The sequence below is a fragment of the Chlamydotis macqueenii genome, chromosome 5, assembly GCF_036417535.1.
Source record: "Chlamydotis macqueenii isolate bChlMac1 chromosome 5, bChlMac1.mat, whole genome shotgun sequence".
NCBI lineage: Eukaryota > Metazoa > Chordata > Aves > Otidiformes > Otididae > Chlamydotis > Chlamydotis macqueenii.
Window position 1 is genome coordinate 20,654,017 of NC_141560.1, and position 22,254 is coordinate 20,676,270.

Genomic DNA, 22,254 nt, shown 5'->3' on the forward strand with positions numbered 1-22,254 from the left:
GAAAGGGTAAGTATGATACCAACCACATGCTTCATCATTTCAATTCCTGAAAATTAGTCAGGTATTTAAGGCATTTTTCCTCACATAAAATGTGGACATATTACTTTCATGAGGTGTCAATGAGTACCTAAATATTAACAGTTAATTAATTCAAGTCACCTCTCCCTTCTACATGTATAGATGACATGGCATGCATATGTGATTGTAAAAGCAGGAAGATAGCTGAAGCCTGAAAGCTAATAAGCAGTCCTTCTGGAGAACTTCATAAGTTCAGCTGAATGTTCTCAAAGGCTGAATTTAAAAATTACATTAATAAGGAGAGATAGGGTCATTTGTTGAAAAATGCATGCCCCTTTTGCTTTCCTCTGACATTTATAACATCCAAAGTAATCGAAACCACAGTCGGGGCAGTTAAGGTAGCTCTGTGAACAGCAGTAATTCAGCAGGTGGTAACAACATTAATTTGGAAAAGAACAGAACTGACCTCTTCACTTCTTTTAAACTCTGAATTTTATTTTATTGGTTTTGAGACAACTTCAAAGAGAATGTAAAAAAGCCTGTATGAAACTTTAGGAAACAGAAAAAATAATTCTCTTATCACCCAGATGCAGCCTGGATACCAAAGTAATGAATGCATTTGAATACCTAGAGATTAGATTTTTTTATGTTTCTAATCAGAGACATTTACTTTAGGTAGCTTAGATGCACAGTTTTGGATTTGTAAAAAAACAAACAGCTTATGATTTCTGAAAGATTTTATATAAACAAAACCCAAATGAGGTTTTCTTTTTGGCTCAGAAATGAAAGAGGACCCGATCTGGAACATTAGATCTCTCAGTAAGCAGAAGTGGCCCATTTGAAACCATTTTACTGCACATACAGCTGCACTTAGGTGCATGCAGCACTTTCCCAGACATAACAGAAGTCTATTACCAGAAAGTAGGAGTACAGATTTTCTTGCAGTATTTCAGTTCTGTAAACATGAAGGCATAGCAGGTGTTCATGATAAATTTATTTAACACCAAAAAATCTAGTGTTATTTTGGAAAGTTAAATACAGCATTTTGAGTCTGAATCATAGTCTTTGTTCATTTGACATCTTTATAACGCAAATGACTCTGAGTGCCTCTCAATAATTCAATGTCACTGCAGCAAGTGATAAGGAATGTGTCATTACCACCATTTTACAGATTTGAAGACTAAGGACAAGGAAGTCAAGAGAGCTTCTGTTGCACAACACGTACTAAAAACATTATAATAATCTGAAAGACTGTTCAAAAGATTGTACTATCTGCCTGCTTTTCTGTAAACCTAGACTCCAAGCTTCACTGTAAATTTACATCCATGAAGCACTTAATTCACAGTTTACCACCATTTATGCTATCAATATAAACTGATACTAGCTAATTTAACAGTTTGAGGTAGTGGCCTTACCAGTAATTTTATAGATATTTTCTTTGGTTGGATTATGGTTGGGGTTTTTTTTGGTCACTGCCGTTAACTTACTCACAATTTTTTTTTCTCCTGTTCCATTTTTTTTTTTCTGGTTTTTGGGCCCAGTTTCCCTCCTGATATTATCTGTATCTATAGAATTTTTTTTTTCCTTCTCCTCTTCCCTTTTCCCAGAGAAGAACTATGTTCATTTGTGATACAAACAATCTACGTATGGACACATAATTATCTGCGTTCGACTTTTGTGTTTCTGGATTTTGAGGATCCAATTGTTCTGGATCAAGGTACATATCCTAAATGAATTGAACATAAAATGAACAGTCTGCACTTAATCTCAGTTTTAATATTTCTACTTACACTTGCAGCTGCGGTTGTAAGCTTTCACTATAATGTAATTTTGACATTACAATTATTTCTTCAGAAATCAATGTTGCTGCCATAATAAATGATAAAATTACCTCAACAAGGAAAGAAAAGTCCAGGACATTTCCTCTGGTTACCAGCCACTTGCAAATATATCCTTCTTTCTGTGTTTGCCTTGACAAATGTCACATGAGTGATAGAACAGGTGAATTTCAATGAGATTTATATGTAGAATTGTGTGGGAGTGGAGAATATTACCAAATGTTTTACAACAACATATGTTAGTGACTAATGGTGTTGCTCAAAATGATAAATAATGAAAGAAATTGATATAACAAGTGCAGCTTGTCTTGCATCTCCCAATTATACAAGCACTGGATATGTATCAAGTTTATGGTATTGCATAAATCTTTATTAAACACGATAAAAGGTTTACACTTTTGTAACAATATGCAAATAGACCATTTAATTTGCTTACAGCCCTATCAAAATAAAATCCCCATAGGGCATCTAGGCAGCAGTAAACAAAAGTCTTTCAGGAGTTTGCTGCTGACCTTTCTATAACTGCTAGGCTTCCAGGTAGTGTAGGGAATACCAAACTTGCTGCAGTAGCTTCTCTACACCAGCAGGTAATCACTGATGATATTTTGGAGGACTATGTATTTTCTTATAGTATGTGTTAGTTCATGATGGACATACTGTCCATGTGGACATACTTTCTGTTAACTGGCAAGTGAGATAGGAGTTGTTCTGAAAAAGCCTGAGGAAGTGACGGATGCAGGTCCAGACTGCTGTCTGAAGGCTCCTGCTATAGTACACAGATGATGTAGTTCAGTTGAAGCTGAATTTCACAGATACTTCCCTATTTGTTAGGAGAATCAACTTATGGAAGTAACTCTTTATCCTTACTGGCCACAGGGATCTTTGGGCAGCTAAACAGCTACTTTTGGAGGTAGGTTACAGGGTATCACCTATCTTCTGCCTTCGGAGATGGACCTGAGAACCAAACACAAGCTGCATTCAAGAAAAGCTAAGGCCTTTCATATTAGAAAAAGAAGGAATGTGTTCTAGTGTACATTTTCAGAAAGAGTATAATTGTCTTCACTGTTTTTGTGTGTTATCCAATGATTGTTAATGATTTTCACTTCCAGGGAAGCATCCTAACCTGAAGGACACAGACATTGCTGCTTCCTCTGCCTGTATTTTAGACTGGTTCAGTTTAATATTTGCACTGCATTTAAGGGATGCTATTAAGAAGACAGACTGCAGATACTCCTACTTGACACTTGCTTTCGGTCTGGTTGTAGAGAAGTCAAGTACAAAGTGGGAAGAGTGCATGTACATGAATAAAATAGGGTTGTCTTGGATCCTGAGAGAGAAGTTAACTCCTGAGAGTAGTCACTCATTTCTAGACTGAGCACTGTTTCCTCTAGACAAGTTGCTCTGAAATAGAAATTGAAATGCTGAAGGGCAGGATAGTGTTCCATGTTTTGAGTCTTGTGAAAAGTGACACCTTTGAGAACCTGTGAGTTAGACACCTAAACCCTAAAGAGAAATGGGATTTAAATCAGTTTCCTGATGTCAGCCTCACTTGCTCTTGGTCTGTTTAATGTCTTAGGCAGCACTCCAGTAGTGCCTGTGTTTTGCTTGTGTTACTATCATTGTGTTTCTAATCTGTATCTAGTCAAGAATGGCTTAACTGAACCAAATCTCCACTGAAAACATCAGAATTGTCATGAAGTAAAACTGAACAATAGCATCCATATCAGGTTTGCCTAGTTCATTACTCCAAGTTGATGATTACTCTTGTCCTTCCTCCAGCTAAAAACCTACATAGACGTGCAATACTATTGGTCTAATTCTTCAAGTAAAATACGTGTTTAAGTGCACAGCTGGATCGGTTCCAGAGTCAGTAAATGGAAATTTCAAGATATAAGTGCTACAGAAGTGCATAGGATTATAACTACTGCCATTGAACAAGTACATTCTGTTCCATTTATTAATGTATTGATGTTTATAACTTTTAATGCAGTTTCCCCTGCTTATCTTAACCACTTAACAGAAATGTTTACTACAGTAAGGGGACAGCAGACTGAAAATCACTGTTTTTAATAGTCCCTAAAATTCATGTAGTTTGAAGCCACAGATTTGAAGAATACCTAATTATAACAAAGCAATGTATTGATTGGTAACTTTGCTTTCTCCTCTCAATATACCCAACAACTCTTATGCCTTTGCTATTTACAATCCATTGATAATACATCATTGATGCACCAGCTTTTATTTTACTACTGCTGATACCTTGTTTTTCCCTAGCTCCACACAGCTTCATATTCCATTTCATTTTCTGTGTCTTAAGTCATTCATGGCCTTTTTTACTATTATATGTGAGTCTATGTTTGTGGGTGCATGTACATATGTGTGGCAACATGAAGAATTTTTTCAGTTCTTAGATTTTTTTCCATTAGCTTTAGAAAATGCCTTTTGGTCTCTATGCAGTGCATTTTATTTTCTTTATAGGCAGTTGAAGAAGACTCGCAAGCAACTCTAGAACAAAGATTTACTGTGGAATAAAACTGTAATAATATTTGTCCTGGTTTCAGCAGGGATGGAGTTAATTTTCTTCTCAGTAGCCGGTGTGTTTTGGATTTCATGTGTGAAGAATGTTGATAAAAACATTCTGATGATATGAGTTGTTGTTAATGAGACCAAGGACACTGTCTGGCTTTCCAAGTCTCGTTAACGTGCAGATGCGGGAAGCTGGGCAAAAGACAGACAGAATAATTGATCCAAACTGGCCAAAGAGAGTATTCCATGCCATAAACATCATGCTCAGTATATAAGTGGGGGTTGCCCATGGGAGGGGGCATCATTTTCTGGTATTCCTTTTCTGTTCGGGCATTCTTGTTGGGTATCCGTTCGGGCACCCTTGGCATCCTTTTCTTCTCTCTTGCTTGCTGGCATCGTTCCCTCTACCTTGCTAGCTTGCTGTCCCCCCTTTGATTGCTGCTCGGTGTTTTTCCTGTGATCGCTGCTCGGGACGGGCTGCGTCAGTCATTTGGACATCGGGTGGTGAGAAATTGTACATTGTTCATTTTGTATATTTTGTAGATATTAATATCCTTATATCCTGTTAGTTTTGTAGTTTTTAGTATTTTTAGTAAACTGTTTTTATCTCAACCCACGAGTTTTCCTTTCTTCCCAATTTCTCTCCCCCATCCAACTGGGTAGGGGGAGGGTGAATAAGAAACTGTGTGATGATTCCGGGCTAAACCATCACAATATTTCACATTTAGATAAGACTCATCAAAGTGGTTGACAAGCTACCTACACGTAAGAGCAGTGACGACTCAGCAGAGACAACTGCTGCTGAGTTGTGTGCGCAGACAAGATGGTTGGTAAGTGGCAGAGACAAGTGTTGAAATGCTACATAATTAAATAGCCACTTTTTTTTTTAATTATTTCTACTAAATAGATTCTGAATGTTGGTTTTTCTTTCCAGTAAAACTGAAACAAATTCACAAAAAGAACCTGAGTAACATTTTTCTTTCTTCTACATTTAACTTTTAATTTTTCTTCCAACTTAAGTGATTCGAAATCTAAAGTTATTCCCATTGAAATATTATTTTCCTTTAAAAGATTTACAGATTAAAATAGGATTAATACATAATGTAAAAGTAAAAATCACAGATAACTGCAGATTGTGTTATAATTTGGAGAATTTAGAGAGCATAGGTAGCAGTCTGGGGACACTGGAAGTTTATTTATTTTATTCACAAACTTAGTCCATATGTTTCCAGTTGTGTCCTTTTATATTTTTTTTTAATTGGAGATCATCCTTCAGGATTAGCTGATCTAATAAAATCTATGACTTCTCCTTTCAAATCTTGCCAGTTTTGACACAAAACATTATGAGATGGAGTGGCCGCTCTTTCTTTTTTGAGTACAAATGTTAATGCCATCCTTGGTTTTTCATCTAATTTTTCTGATTTATTTTATAATCACTGGTTCTTGTTATTTATTTTCTATTTTGCTGAAGGTACATTTTGAGAACCATGAAATTCTCTCTTATTTTTGAGAATTTACACACATTTAGCATTTACGCTTTCAGTCCAGAATTATTTTGTGACTCCTGTACTTGTTCTTCCATTTTGGAATATAATATAAAAACCAGTTACAGCAAAATTCTTCCACAGTTGTTAGCCATGATTAATTCACCAACTCCTTGCTTTTCTGTATGAGAATTTCAGAAGCTTTGTGGCCATAACAGCATTTCACTTTGAGCTGATTTTCCACTACTGCCTGCATAGTATTTTAGCATCAGGAGTTTTCAAATCACCTTTGGGTAGCAGTAGAGAAGATGGTGGTGGCATGAATCCCTTTTTAGAGGTTCACAGCTTTGCCATTCTAATAATCACAGGATGCTCAATGATACATGCCTCTAGTGTAAGCCTATGCCTCACTGTTATTTACCATTCTTGTCATCTATCATTTACTAATATTTTTTTTTCAGCAGCAATTTTGTATTTGTTCCTGCATCCTGGATAAAAAAATAAAATATTAAACAGTGTCAGATGAATACCAGCTCCTCTGAAAACATTCTCATTCAGTGAATGAGTCCTCACTGACAGCTACTTTTGGAGATCCCAGTGATACACCTCTCTAGTGTAACCCTATGTCTTGCTGTTATTTACCATTCCTGTCATCTATCACCTACTAATTTTTTTTTCAGCAGCAATTTCCTATTTGTTCCTGGATCTCGGATGAAAAAACATATTGAATAGTGTCAGACTGAATACCAGCTCCTCTGAAAACATTCTCATTCAGTGAATGAGTCCTCATTGACAGCTACTTTTGGAGATCCATCACTTTTTATTACATTTAACATGTGCTTTATTTTGATACAGTATAAAGGTAATTTTAAAAAATCTGACGGTTTTAAAAAATCAGACGGTTTCAGTCAAAATTCTTACAAAAAGCTAAATATATGTAGTCTGCAGCAATATCTTTATCAGCTAAACATGCAATCCCGTAAAAGAATTAAATCAGATTTGTCTTTCAAGGTTTATTTTCCATAAAACCCTTTGGCTGGCATTAATTATATCCTCTCATTCTTTATTAACTGGTTACTGTCTGTATTACCTCTTCTATTATTTTGTCCAGATGGATGTTAGACTAACCAGTCTGTAAATACCCCGGTTATCCTTTATGCATTCTGGCACATCCATAGCATTGTTCTATTGTTCTGGAATATTCCAAGTATCTGAAGGATACTAAAAATGACCATTACTGTGACATTTTTTTAAGCTGGGTCTGATATTTGTGTTTGGCAGCTGTTAAAACCTCTTAAGCTTCTAGTAGGCTAGAATATATTTCATCATCCTCTTAAGGGTAAATACAACATTCTTTTTTTTTTTTTTTTTCCCATACTGTGCAGGCATATTTATCAAAACTATCTGCCAGCTCTGCATCAATTTTTAACAATTTCACTCTTTCCAATCAGTACACTTACAACAATACAGGATTATTTTTCAACCATTCTGCTTTAAAAAAACAACTTTTGTTTGTGGTTAATAATCAGCAACATCTTTAGTATTTGGGGATTTTAAAATCAGTTTTCTGCACTTCATAACTGTTAATGTAATTTTTCTCCTATTTCCACTTTCTCCTTTGTTATACATTGGATTTTTAATTTCTTACATATGCCTTCATAGCATCATTGAATCAAGTTCAGTTTTGAACTAAAGCTTTTTTCTTATTTTGCTCTTCAACAGATCACATTAGCTGCTGAAAAAGCACAGAGCCACAAAGAAGTGCTTGACTTCTGGATGCTTTCCGGTGTGGCTGGAACTAGGTGAAGTAATACTATTTTGTCATCTGCAAGTTTCATAGTCAATATATGGACAGCCGACTCAGAAGTCTCTTTACCTTTAATAAAAGCATGCTGTAAATGTACAAGAGACTACCCCTTTTTGTCATTGTGCTTCTGTGTTCCTGGCTGTAATCAGCGTGGCTCCGCAGAGACTGCTGCTTTAGGAGTATCATTTAGCAAATGGCAGAGCACAGGATGAAGAGGTGGCAAGACTTACTCTGTGGAAAACATGATGTCACTCAAACTTTTTAAGCCACCAGTTAATTATACAAATAGTATTCTTCAGTTTTTGTTGATCATGTCATAACTTTTCTTATTTAAAACACAATGTGCAAAACCAATAAAAAAATCCATCTTCCTGGCAGAATACTGTGCAGATTTAATTCAAATTTGGTTTTGCAATATATTTCCTTATGATCTGAAATCTGAGAATCTTTGATACTTGAATTGCTAATAATTAAATCATTACTCCACTAAAACCTTTCTTTTTTCTTTTAAGCAGTTATTATGTTTGAACAGCTGTAGAATCATTACCAAAGATCCACTTTTTCAAGAGAGTATGTGTGTTTATTATGACCAGGAACCTGGGAAAGCTGATACTGAATTGATCTTCCCTATCTGCACTGAACAGTTTAAATTCTGTAAACCCTGGGGTAATTTCAAGAAAGAGTTAAAATCAATTTCAAATCAAACACCAGCTGGATCCTCCATTCGAACTGAGAAATTCAGTTGCATTTATACAGTGAAACAACTGTAAAAAAGAAAAACTACAGGCTTTTAAAAGGCCCCCAGTAACTGCATCTCAGACCCGTTCATATTAAACCATTAATTTTCCTTACCTGAAAACTCTGATTCCATTTAAAGAGAAGACATGCTCCAATTTAAACCTTCCTATTTATTTATTTATTTATTCATGGTTTTTAATATTATGAAGGCTATAAATTGCTCCTGTACCATGATATTTTCAGTTTTATATCCTTTATGCATGCCATCAATGAGAATACCTCATGTTTTGAAATATTAATCTGCTTTAAAAAATATTTTGAAGGTTTTCATCTATGTTTTTTAGTAGTCCATTTAAATATATACATAATACACATGCATATATTATGTATATACAGTAAAAGTACTCCACATAAACTAAGACAATTCCTTAGGTCCTGACATATAACCCACTAGTCCAGAAAGATCTGACCTGTAAAGTTCAGCTGCTGGATCTTTCTGGCCTTTCCTGGACAAAACCTATACTCCCATGTCACAAGGTAATTTATTATCTATAGTAGTTTAGAAACTCATTGAACACAACAAAAAAAATCTTTTTGATCTAAAATTCTCATTGTTTATAATTCCAAGAGTTTCCATTGAGAGAGCAACTTTCTCCCAGATAGATAGATTCCAAAGCACTTTAAAAATTATGTCTAACAGAAACGGTCAGCCATTCATGATTGGAATGGTGCATTTAAACTACGCAGTCAATTACAGTGGTGGAAAATAATTTATCAGACTGAAAGTGGTTTGTGAAAACAGGTGTTTAACTAAATAAGGAGGATCTTGGTTCAAACAGCAACACTTGCACACCAGCACCTTACTGGAAGTTCTGTAGAAATTTCAAATGCCCAAGAAGACATCTAGGACAAAAATGTGTCGTGTCAGACTGGATTTCTCCCACCATAAATGTGAACCTTCCCCTGACAATTGCCATCTGCTGTCAAAAATAAATCAGATCTTCTTTAGAAATTTGTCATTCATGGTCTAAACAAGTGTAATTTTTTCTTTTGTCTCATGAGATCTGACAAGGGTATGTGACCAAACAGTTCAGGAAAGTATGTTTGGACAAGTGTATAAAGTCTTTTTATAGGTTGCATGCATTCCTACTGGTGTCATGTACCAAGAAATAGTCACAAATCCTGATTTTTACCCAGGCCATGTCCCATAGGCTCCTGCAGAAGGTAGATTTTGGTTACTTAGATTAAATTTCTGTTATGAAACATCCAGTAGGGAACCAATCACCAGTATGACAGCTAATATATAGAAACAAACCCATTCATGATTAGTAAATTAATACTGGAAAAGCTGATTACAAAATATAACATTTTTTTTTTCTGTTCAGTGCTACATCAGTGGTAGCTGCTTGTAATTAAATTAATTTCTTTCATTAGAAAGAGTTTTTTTTTTTTCAATGTATAGTATCAAACAGAAAGCATCACTAGGCAGAAAAGTGAGAAATGAGGATGTATAAAACCACTGCTGCACAGTTGCAGAAGGTATTAAACATGAAGGAAATCTTTTTTTCACGGAAAATTTACTCTTGTCAGGTTGATGAAGTTATCTCAAACCCCACAAAATTCAGGCTTTCTCAAGTTCAGGAAAGCTAAGATTAAATGACTGTGAGGGAAAATAAAATAAAAGCAATTTTTAAGAGAAGTCAATTTGAAACAAGAGACCAGTTATAGAACAATGTTCATGAACAGCAGGGAAATAATTGCTCAAGGTCTATAAAGTAACTCCCTTCCCTTATGGGAAGCTGCAGAGCTGTCAGTTGCTAACCTAAATTTCATTAGTGGATGGACAACTGCAGCACGTTCCTGCTTTCAATACAGCAAATCTTACCAAAACTTAGTACCCATAGTTGTGAGCTTTAGTGATGGTTTCAAAAGAGACAGCCCTTGGGAATGGAGACCGAAAGGACTCTAACCTCCTAGTACTGTTTCTTACAAAACAGCACCTAAGCATCCATAGAAAAGTATAACATTTCTGTTTTCAGTTCTACCAGTAAAAGAAGACTTGGTTTTTATGACACATATCCTTGTATTTTTCACATCTTTAATTTTGTTAAACATGGAATGACAACCTCTCTTTCTCATTAACATCAGTACCCCTATAAAGAGACATGCATGTGTGCACAGCCAGAAGAGTAGTTGGAGATATTAACATAGACAAAGAGGACAGCAGAAATCAGCTTTTATGAAAGAAATGACAGTACAGACTATTTTGCACTGGAAACACTCTATGGGTCAGATTAAGAAGTCCTGAAACAGCAAGGGTAATAGTATTGATTTGGAAGGAATGTCTGGTTAATTTTTCACAAGGCGTAGATTCCTCAAAAATCAATAACTTTCTGCTGTATCTTTATTCTTCTGAATAAACTGTGTCTGTCTAAGAAACTTGATTCCTAAGCTCAATTAGATTCATAAAACTTTCACAGACATACACAGCACAAAAGAAACACAAGCTTTCCCAAGCAGCAGCAAGCATTTAACCCCAAGGTAGGACAAAGTGAATTATTCTTCCTTGATATAGTGTTGTCCTTGCACAGATGTGATTTCTTTTTTTTTTCTTTAGTGCTATAATTTTCTTTATTTTTGTTGGCAATACACAGACATCTACTCAGAAATTCTTTAGAAGTTTCCCTTTGTCCCATGCATATTACATTCATCCTATCACATTTTAAATTTTTAAAGCATATGAAAGATGGCTACACTTAAAAATTATACAAGCAAGGATGCACACAGCGTTCCTGCTACAGTGGACTGGCAAGTGGTCTTTGAAGGAAAGATAACACAGCTAGAAGGACAACAAAAGGAAGAAATTGTGAGACATCAATGTAAATCCAGGGAATTTTACCTAGAGGAGACTGGAGCAAAGTCCACCTTGAATAACACTCTATGAAACCTAGCTGTGCTATGTTAGCTACTAAGTTAATATTTTTGCATCTCATTTATTTAGCTCCATTGATTAAAGACCCCTTGGGGAAACAAAGCTTATGAGATAAGCATCTGAATTTGCATGTCTGAAATGAAATTGTGTAAATACTTTTCTTCTTACTTTGGAAAGATGCTGACTATGACTACACGCCCATATTACTCAACTCCTGTTCTCAGTTACAGTTTTTCAAGAGTATTAAATTTGTCTTTGCATCATACAGTTTACTCTGTGCTAAGCTGGCTTGCAAGCAGATTTTATGTCATGCCAGGTGGACATAAAAAGTAATCAAGACTTGTATCCTTAGCAGGATCCTCTTCAGTTCATATGAAAGCCCATAGCCAAGAGTTGCATCCTGAGTAGGAGCCTTCCCTAATCACATGAAAGTCAGTCAACCATCAGTGACTGCCATTCCTTTTCTTAAAGGCAGTGAATTAAATGACTTGTGAACAGCACTCCCCTCTCCCCCTTGATCTGCCTGCCCCTTCCACGTCAGAGTCAGTCTGTTACAAGCAATGAGTGAAAATACCAGCAGACAGGACAATTTCACACCAGCTGAACTCATTTTCTGCAACAATTTTGACATCGTCTCTCCACTAAATTTGTATTTTAAATGTTTTGAAGATATTTGGACATATTTGGTTCCTTTTGCTTTTAAAATATTATCTAGAGGTCTGTAACCAATTTGCTGAGGCAAGAGGGAGGGAAGGAGAAGTAGTTAATTGGCACGGGAATAATGCCACCTCCCCCAGACACTGAACAATGAAACGCAGGACAGGGATGCAAAGCTGCACTAGTGGATGTCACCTTGAATACTGTTACTTAACCATCTATCATGTCTCCAAAGGTACAACCACATCCTTACCTGTAGATGCAAGGCATGTTAAAACAAACTTGAGATGGGATTCAACCCTCCATGTAGCTACAGCAAGGTTGGGGAATGCTAAAACTACTGTAAATTAAAGGAGGTAGTTGGTTGTTTGTTTTCTTTTTCCCCACAGAATAAATGAAAAAGCGGGTATAAAAACCTGAATACATCATCAATCTTTCTTATTCTAAAATTATTTCTGATGAAACATTGCACTAGTGAAAACAGGTAAGCTCAGCAGCAGCAACGACTGTGATCACAGAAATTTCCCTTGCTTTAAGTTATTGGCCACACTATTGGTCAGAATGTACAAAAAAAAAATCTCTAAATCCTGAAGTATATTTTCTATTTTCTCTAATTCAGTGTAGTACCATCTAAGGCTTGGGGTGTTTTGTTTTGTTTTGTTTTTTTTTCAGAAAACTTATAGCAACGTGCAGGAAAAAAAAATTAAAAAAAAATAAACCACATAAATTTGCTTCCACTTTTTTTTTTTTTTTCTTCTGGATTCTGGTCTTTCACATTTTACTTGACATATTTGAATGTCCTTTGAAAAAAAATCTCTGTGGATGTAGTATTGAAAAATATAACCGCAATGCTTATCATGTCCAATACTTACAGTCATCCTGCTTAGGTGGTATCTCAAGGACAAACTATAACAGATTAGGAGCAAGACTGTGCATAAGCACTGAAGTATGTCTGTATCTGACTGGAGTACATCTGTAATTAAGTAGATTCCATAAGACTGCAAAGGTTGCTTGAAATCTTACAGTAATAGATTTTCTGTTGAGCTATCTCTAATTGCCTAAACCTGATCTCACTCAAGTTACATTGGGAAACAGCCTTTCTCACAGTTCGGCGGCACAGATTTTCAACTCACGTCCGTGCACAGGACAGTAAACTGACTTTGCATCCTACTGTCCTCATTAGAGAAAAGCCCTCCCACAGATAAGCCAACCTGATATATATTTATTTCAGTAAAATATTGTACTGATTGTAGGAAAAAGCCCTCTGCATTCTTATTTCTTAATGGGAAAATGATGGAAATAACTTGATATTCAAAGGTACCAAATTCCCTGTGGAATAACATCAGGTTCTAGCTATCTAATTCATTCCAGATAGAAGATCTCCATCCTCCATAGATCTGCATTAAGGATGAGTTTGGCCTTAGGAGTAAAATTGCCACAACCCTACTTTAAGTTTCAATATGGAATCAAGCCAAGGCCAGTCAAAACCCACAAAGTTTTCCTTGGTTTAATGGCAAGTCCATAAGCTTCCTGTGGTTTTCATGAGAGCACATACATCAGCCTCGGATTAGCAAAAAGAACATCCACATTTTTGCTGTTTTATACCTTCTGCTGCATTTTATTCTTAGAGCAAAATTCATGTTACCCTGAAGTTACATTATGAACACTTTGCAGCAATCTACTGAGAATAACCGGTGTACATATATGAAAAAATCATACTATGGTATTTCTATTACTGCATGTATTTTTTTCCTATGTTTTTGCAAGTATCATTTGAAATATCTCATTGTATGAAACATTGTGTCTTTGAATTTCAAATAAGAGAGAAAAATGCATTTTCAAACTCTAATTTGTTCATAACCATTGTCATTGAACAAAGACAAAGCTAGTTTTTAAATCATGTTCTATAGTAACAATAGGAACAAGAATAACATATGCTGAATGCATAAGCAAAACGCCAATGACTGGAAGATTAAGGCTTTCTCTTGACTTCATGCAAAACATTTCACAGCTGGTATTTCAGCAGAAGCATGCTCAGTGTGAAACCCTGTTGCCAAGGAAAACGTCTCATTTTAACAGCTTTTTCTCTTTATCGGGTGTTTGTTTCAGAATACAGAAGGGTTTGCAGAGAATATTTTGGTTTTAAGAGTATAAAAGAGAAACTAATTTCTTTAACAGACTTACTCAATTAATCTTTTTGTTCCCTCAAATAAATTGCTTTTATTTTCTTTTCTAAAAGGAAGAGCGTATTGGGTGTAGAAGTCAAAAGACATGAAAAAGATCAACTTTTGTTACTGAGGCCAAATTTATAAAATATCAGCACGTGCAGGACTTGGAAATCAATAGTACCCCTTCCTCCTGTTCCATCCTTCCTCCCATCTCTTCCCTCTCTATTAGAAATCCACTATATTGCTGTTGCTTTCATCTTACACCCTGTTTGCCTGTCAAAAGCAAATGAGATTCATTCTTTGAATCTTTTCCAAGTTGAAAGTAATGATGCTTCGCAGTGGTGGGTGAGGTGGGATAAGCCTTCTCCCAAATTAATCTTTAGCCAATGCTCCAGCTTAGCGGTTATGGTAACAAAAGCCCCAGATTTTAGAGACCCAACTGTTGTCCCTATGGAGGCCAGTGTTAGAACCTGATTATTTCCTATGGGGTCAGTATTTAATCCTGAGTTTATGGCCAAATAGTAAATATAACAAAACTCTCTCAAGACTTCTGAAGCTTTTTGGTAGAAAAAACAAAGTAGTGTTTTTCTATGGAATCCATAGTATAGGATATGTTATTCCTTGCAAATAAATGGGAAAAATTAAGGCTTCTGCAAGTATTTTGAGGCTATTTTTACCTAGTTAAGAGTCTTCTGCAAGCTAACTGGCATAGAAACTCCAGATGAGATATGACAGTAACAGAACTTGCTACAGCTCTCCTTTTTTTTCCCTCTGTGTTCCACCAAGAATAATTTTCCAGCTGATGTAAGGCATAGTGCTGGACTTGGGAGAGGGGAGTTCAGTGCTTCACTGCTGCAGTTTTGACCAGCAGGGCTTTTCTGGAGCGTGCAAGAAATCCTTTAGGCATGGAAGGACCTGGAAAAGACAGTGAGGAACGGATACACCACAGGCAATATGACAATGTTGCTCTTGTTGTCAGCATCAAGTTTTAACTATTTTTATTCCTTCCAGCTGCACTCAATGTCAGTTGTCTCTTGGGCAACATGATCCCAGTGAAGTCTGAGGGACCAGCTTGGAGGCAGCTGCTGTAAAATATTCAGCCTCTAGGAATTGCTATAGTTACATCCATAAATGGATCAACTCTATAATTTAGAAGATCCCAGATGCAGTGAGCGTTAACATAATTCTAAAGGACAGCTACACAAATGAATATCTGAAGAACAATAGAAACAACCCATGGGAGTGAAAGAGCTGGTACAAGAAGATTAAACTTGTACTAAAAGCCAAAATAGAAAAAAGGAGAAATGTGCTACAAAACCACTCTGTAATATATAAAACACTGATTAAGAATACACCCCTAAAAATGGTTTGGATTATTACCTGTGAGGCTCCACATGTCTATGAGCCTCAGCTTTGTACAGCTTCCACAACAAATACTGAATAAACCTTACAACCGTATTAGTTTACTATTTTTATTGCAACCTTTCTAAAATGTAACCTACTCTCATTTTTATTACACATCTAGATGAGGATAAGTAAAAAGTACAGTCTTTTCACGATTTGCAGCACCTAGCCTTGTAGGAGATAAGCTACCATAGGCTCCTGATCTTCAGATATACACTATTTTATTGTAGTTAATAATTATACTGATGAAAATGCTGTTTGTGGTGCTAAGGTCTGAATATTAGCACTATTGTGCAGACAAAGGTTATATAGAGTTCTCAATAGTCCCTTTCAGTGCACCTTAATCCGTACTTAATCCCCTGGCTATTACAGGCCTACAGTCTTCACATACTGCTCTGCCAATATACATCAATCCTGGCCTGTGAACTGTCCTCTGTTATTGCTGTTACACAGCCTTTCTTTAGGAGAAAAACGGATGTCATTCTCAATGGTATAATGAAATCTGTAATGTGGATAAACTGCACCCGGAGGATCAGGTTGAAGTCATTAAAATTATTTTCACTATGAGTCCTAATGCAGAATTGGAACACTAATCTTCAGAGATAAATGGTACATAGCCGATTTACCACTTTAGCCCTTACTTTTAGCTTTGATTTTATTATTTTCTTGTTCTGTAAGTTTCGTCTATTTCCTAGACCCTTGAGCATTCAGGAAGCCTGGGCAACTTAACTGCATTCAAACGTACTGTATCTGGCTGGTAGCTCTGAAGTGTTCAGAACATGCCTTCATTATCCAGACTGGAATTAATTGACTCTTTGTAGCACAGATTATATTGATATGAAATAGGCTATTATACAGTAGGAATACGGCATTTAAAAACCTTGTGGAATGGACACAATGCTCACTGGCTTCATATTGATTTCTCCAAGCAGGAGTTATGATCAGAAACTAATTTCAAGCTGAGTTAAGTTTCACTAAGATTGAATAAAGCTTTCTACTAGTTCAATTACTATACACAAAAGAGTGAGATAGCATTCAAAGAATGGCATCTTGTCTGGAGTGATTTCCAAAACTGAGATTCTCTGAAAAACAGCTGGTAAGATTTGCCAATATGCATTCAAGGAAACCTCAAAGGTTGGCGTGCCACTTTAAATGATTCCTTTGCTACTTAAAGCTGGGAACTTTGATTTTCTTTACTTCTTAGTGGAATAAGTGGAAGAATATAGATATTATGTGCTTCTTTTTGCATGTCTGTATTTTCTTACGTATATGAAATAAGAGAGTTAAAATATTTGTAATATCTAAATTATAGAGGCAATTTAAAAAGTGTCCTTTTTTTTTGTTTTGTTTTCTTAGAGTTGAAGTCTGGCAATGAATTCAATGACTTCACTATATCCTTAAGGGATACTAAGTGTGAAGAGCAAACACCTCTTGAAACATTGCATAAATACTGGCCTCCTGAAACAGTGAACGTAAACTGTTTTGATGGTTCACTGAAAAATGATTCAGTGGCCATTTGGTATAAGAAATGTTATTTCCCTCCCTTTCTATTTGTCTTGGATGGAACATGTAAGGACTGGGAAACTGATTAGTGGTTTGGGAGAAATAGCAAGAACAGAGCAAAAAGGAAAAAAAGGTACAGCAAAGGAACTGCAGTTTCTCTCAGGCACTGCAACAGCCATACTATGATCCATTTGGCTTTGACATTTTTTCATCAAATATTTACAGATATCTGCAACATTATGGTCTCATTGTCAACAAATATGAGTATACAAAGTACAGTATATGGTTATGGGAATAAAACCCTGTAATGACTAGACAGGGGTGATCTTGGTACAGAAATGTTCAGGGTAAAATCTGCAATTGTGTGATTGTAATTGTATCATGAAAAATATATTGAAGGTAAGATGTGTTTTTAATAAATTTCTCCTTTGGATCAAATTCATTTCTTGTGCTGAGGTATAGGTAGCATACCCAGAGTTTTGATTCTTACTGTAAACAAGGCTACTGCTAGTCAGAACATGCCAATCTTTCATCAATAGTGTTTAAATTATTTTCACATGTTGCAGCAAACCACAACTCTCTTCTAGTCTTCAGATTAATTAAAGAAGTAAAGTTACATCTACAGAATGATAAGTAAAGTATATGCACCTAAATTCTTAATATGAAAACGATTATGCTCTTAATTATGGATCTGTTGGAGATATTCCTAATGTATCCAAATTTCTTTAAGTATTAAAAATGTGTTTCTGTGAAAGTTATTGTTTATGTGTATTATTGGCTGAAGCTGTCTAGCTTACTTAATTGCAAAAAAGTTAAAGACTCAAGGATGAGCAAGGCAAGCTTCTTCATATTGCCTGCCAAACAGCTCACTCTTCTCTAGGAACAGAAGATGTATCTTTAGCTGGAGAATGACCTTTTTTTTTTTCATGTAAACTTCTCCGAATAAAAGAAATCATGAACCTCAAAAAATAAAGATAAAACAAACAAACAAACGAACCTCCAAACCTCAGGAAACAGAAAATGAGAGTTTACAAAATTCTTAGTGAGATGAGGGACAGGTATTGGGCAAGTTAACTGTGAAGTTGTTATCACAGCTCTCTGTGCTATTTCAAGTCTACTTTCTGAGCAATCACTGCTATTGAGCTCATCAATGGGAAGAGTGAAAACAGGCCAGAAGGGATCACTGCAAAATCTAATCTGATTGCTTCTGCACTCAGTGTACAATTTTACAGTGGTATTTCTTGACACAGTGTCGTGGTTTTGTTTAGTGAGGGGGGGCTTAAGGTGGTAGCTTCTGTAGGAAACTGCTAAAAGTCGCTCCCCTTTGTTCAGTGGACTCGGACGGGCCTAGGGCGGACCTGCTGCTGGCCAAGGCCAAGCCGATTGGTAGCAGAATGTTCCATGATAACTCCTCTGCGATAACATATTTAAGAAGGGGAAAACAGAAAAAAAAAAGAGAAGAGAAGAGAAGATGTGAAGAAGCTGAGCGGGGGCAGAGGCGCAGAGAGGGAGGCGCAGGCCTCATGGGCCTTGCAGGCATCCCCCTCTGGCCTCTCGCCAGGCAGCTGACTGGGCCTGACTCGGTTCGGCCCGGCTGCAAGAAGTGGAGAGGAGATGAGAAGTGAATAAGATGTAAAAAGAACCTGAGAGACATCTACCAGCCTGTTGTGAGGAACGGCTGCAGATGCCAAGGTCAGTTCAGAAGGAGGGGGAGGAGTAATGCAGCTCCTGGCCAAGATTCCCCTGCAGCCTGTGGTGAAGACCATGGTGGAGCAGGTTGTCCCTCTGCAGCCCATGGAGGTCCACAAAGGAGCAGAGATCCACTTGGAGCCCATGAAGGACCCCGTACCGGGGGAGGTGGATGCCTGAAGGCGGCTGTGGCCCATGGAGGGCCCACTGGGACAGCCGTTCTGGAGAGACTGTTCTCTGTGGAAGAGATGACCCACGCCGGAGCAGTTCCACGAAGGACTGTGGTATATGGGTGGGACCCCACGCTGGAGCAGAGGAGGAATGTGAGGAGTTCTTCCCCCGACCATGAAGCAGTGGCGTGAAACAACGTATGATGAACTGACCGCAACCCCCATTCCCTCTTCCCTGCTGTGCCGCTCGGGAGGGGAAGGTAGTAGAGATAATGTTAAGCTTGGAAGAGGGAGGGGTGAAGGGAGGTTATCTTGTTCTCTGTCTCATTATCCTGCTGTTTGTAGTAATAAATGAATAGTTTTCCCCAAGTCGAGTCTATTTTGCCCATAACGGTAACTTTAAGGATTTCTCCCTGTCCTTATCTCAAACCTTGAGCCGTTTTTCCTTATATTATCTCCCCCTGTTCTCTCGGAGGGTGGGGGGAGTGAGAGAGAGACTGCGTAGTCTGGTCCCGATCGGGGCTGAATACACAGACAGTGTACTGTTTACTGACTGAGTAAAATCCCCCTACTTTCCAAAGTAGGGTAACTCTGAGGATCTAGAAATTTTTTTAGAGGGATTTAAATTAATACATTTAGCATAGTAATTAGAAGTCGTTTGTAGTCACAAACAAATAAAGCTCTGATTCATCTTCCAATTGGAATGAATAGTGACAACTAACCCCTTTCGGAAGCCATCTGTAGGCAATGTAAGGTAACATTATGAATTACATGTATAAGTCACTATGAAATAATTTCCTCCTTTTATGGGAATTGAATTAACTGACCTTGGAGGTTCTTGCTAGTCTTATATTCCATGTCTATCTTTTTGATCACAACAGTGGGAAGGGTGCTCATGCCCTCAGCCCTTGTCCTCTGGGACTGAAACTCAGTTTATCTTCACTATACATTCATCTAACCTTATCATTTGATTTTTTTTTTTTCTCTTCTCTGTGGGCTGACTTTTTATGTGTCAATCTCCTTTAAAAAAAATAACATTGTGCTTTAGCAAAGGTTTTCTTATCACTTCCATGTTTTTCACACAAGGTTTTCATGTTTTTCAACTCAAGGCAGAATATAAATTGCGTAATATTTGAGTCAAGCTTCTAAACTCACACAGATCAAGTATATTCAGAATCCAACGTATCAAATATATCCTTATTTTAACACAAGATATTATAATACCCGGTGGACATATGGCAAATCCAGAAACTTTATTGTACAGCTATGTGCATTTCAATCGAGTCTAAAACACAAAAAAGGATTTCACACAGTAGCTTTGCCATGTCATATTGGTAGCATAGTAGCAGCTAAGTAAATATGGATGCTTAATGGAGTATGCTGCTAGAGCACTGTATATCAAATTAATGGCTATATTGATAACGTGCATTGTATTTTCCATCATCTTATTTTAAGACTGGAGGTTATTTTTTTTTAAGTTGATATGCAGTGTTCCTTTTTTTTTACCTTCCTCTCTCAGTCCCGAGATTAAGCAGCACATTTTGAACAGGCATAAATTATTATCACCCTTCTGAAGGCAATGAAGCAATTCCAATTTACACTAACTGAAGATCTGTCCAAACAAAATGGAGAACCTGATCCCTAAAGGGAAGTCGGTTCTTCACAGCTTCTCTTCTACAGTGATGGCTGACAGCATGAGAACATTTTAGGATTTAAGCGGAGGTGGCCTATTTATGTAACTAACTTCTGTAATCGGTGGTGAAACCTTATTTCCATAGGTGAGGGAAAGCTGTCCTTGTGGGATCATTAAGTTACAAAAGACTGGATGCCAGCAATTGTAAATCAGTAACTTTCTTCTTATATTGACAGCAAAAAGAACAAAAACAGTTCTGAGTTTTAAACTCAGGAAAAGTGTCCGTTCACGTGCAGCATTCATATTCTGTATGAAATTAAACAGCCATGCCTAGCACCAGTACAATTTAATAATTCATTATATCGTTCTATTACAGTACTATTTTCTCCCATCTGCAGAGATCTAGGTATCAGCACTGGAAACACCATGTGATATAAATGATCAAGAATATTTCATAAGTACTAAAAAAGCACAAAAAGAAAACAGTTCTGGATACTTAATTGACTTCATAGTTTCTCCCTTCACATCACAAATTTACCAAATAATCAGAATGGATTTATGGGGCCTTAATGATGTCATGAAATCCCAGGGTCATTTATCCACAATCAAACAATGTGACCTTTACATAAACTTGAAGTCCTGACAGTCACAATGACTGCGACTCAGCTTACAGCATCACTGTACCATAGTAGCAGATGTTAGTAATTGTACTTGTTCCACCACATCTCTAATGATGTGCAATTGTCTTGAGGGAGAAGCAAAAAGCCAACTTAATTTAAGGTTTGAAAAAGTGATTGTTTGAACAAATTAAGAGGAGACAGACGAAGCAGAGAGTATGAGATCTTTAAATAAGGCAAACGTCTAGAGATTAATTATTTTGACTGTATCTTTCATTAAGCTTACAAAAAACCTGAGCTGCCAAAAGTACATAATATTAATTAGTGTATCTATTAATGGTTTTAACTGTTTCAACTCAACCAATATTAACTTAATACTAAGTTAACATAAATCTGCTGCTATTCTCAAATGTGTTTCATAGCCATCTCCCTGCAATGAAGGATGCTTTCATTTTATGCTTCACATAGCACAAAAGGATGCATTTGCATCATACCTTCCTCATTTCGCCTCATCTCCCAACATCATTATAATTTTTATTACTTTTTATCCTGTTTCCAGTTATACACAGCCCATATTCGTGCTCACAGACCTGAGGCAAAGGAAAATACATCACATTAACAGCAATTTTGTTACTGATTTTTAAGAAAGGAAAAGAATGGGGGGCGGGAGCAAAAAGAAAACCTTCTTTAAATAATTCCATTAACATTTTTTTTTAATTTTAAGACTACAGAATGATTGTTTCATAAAAAAACCCCTTTTACTGCATGGTGTAGTAAAATATATCTTCATAGAGTTGCATTCTGATATAATTTAGATGCAGTGCTTTTAGATATGCATTTAATTTTCCCCCCTTGCTGGTAACTTTCTTCCAATAGTAACTGTTAACATATTAGGGCTAATTGAGAACTAGTTTAAGAACTCTATGTATCTTCTTTTTTGATTTCTTATCAAGCTGTAACCCAACATTCATTAGTGATGATGTTTTAAAAAAATATTAATTATTCTGAAAATCTCAGAACCACAGCAGAAAAAAAATTAACTAACATAATAGAACTTTGAAAACAGGCAA

The 22,254-nt window shown here is 36.5% G+C and overlaps 1 long non-coding RNA gene across 1 annotated transcript in view; it reads left to right on the top strand.

The window, feature by feature from the left end:
- LOC147600514 (uncharacterized) overlaps positions 1-17,829 on the top strand; it is a 59,036-nt gene extending 41,207 nt beyond the window's left edge. Inside the window, exons 3-4 of the long non-coding RNA XR_015258753.1 lie at positions 7,589-7,668; positions 16,929-17,829. This is a non-coding gene — a long non-coding RNA (uncharacterized LOC147600514). The remainder of the gene's footprint in view (positions 1-7,588; positions 7,669-16,928) is intronic.
- Positions 17,830-22,254: the final 4,425 nt, after the last annotated feature.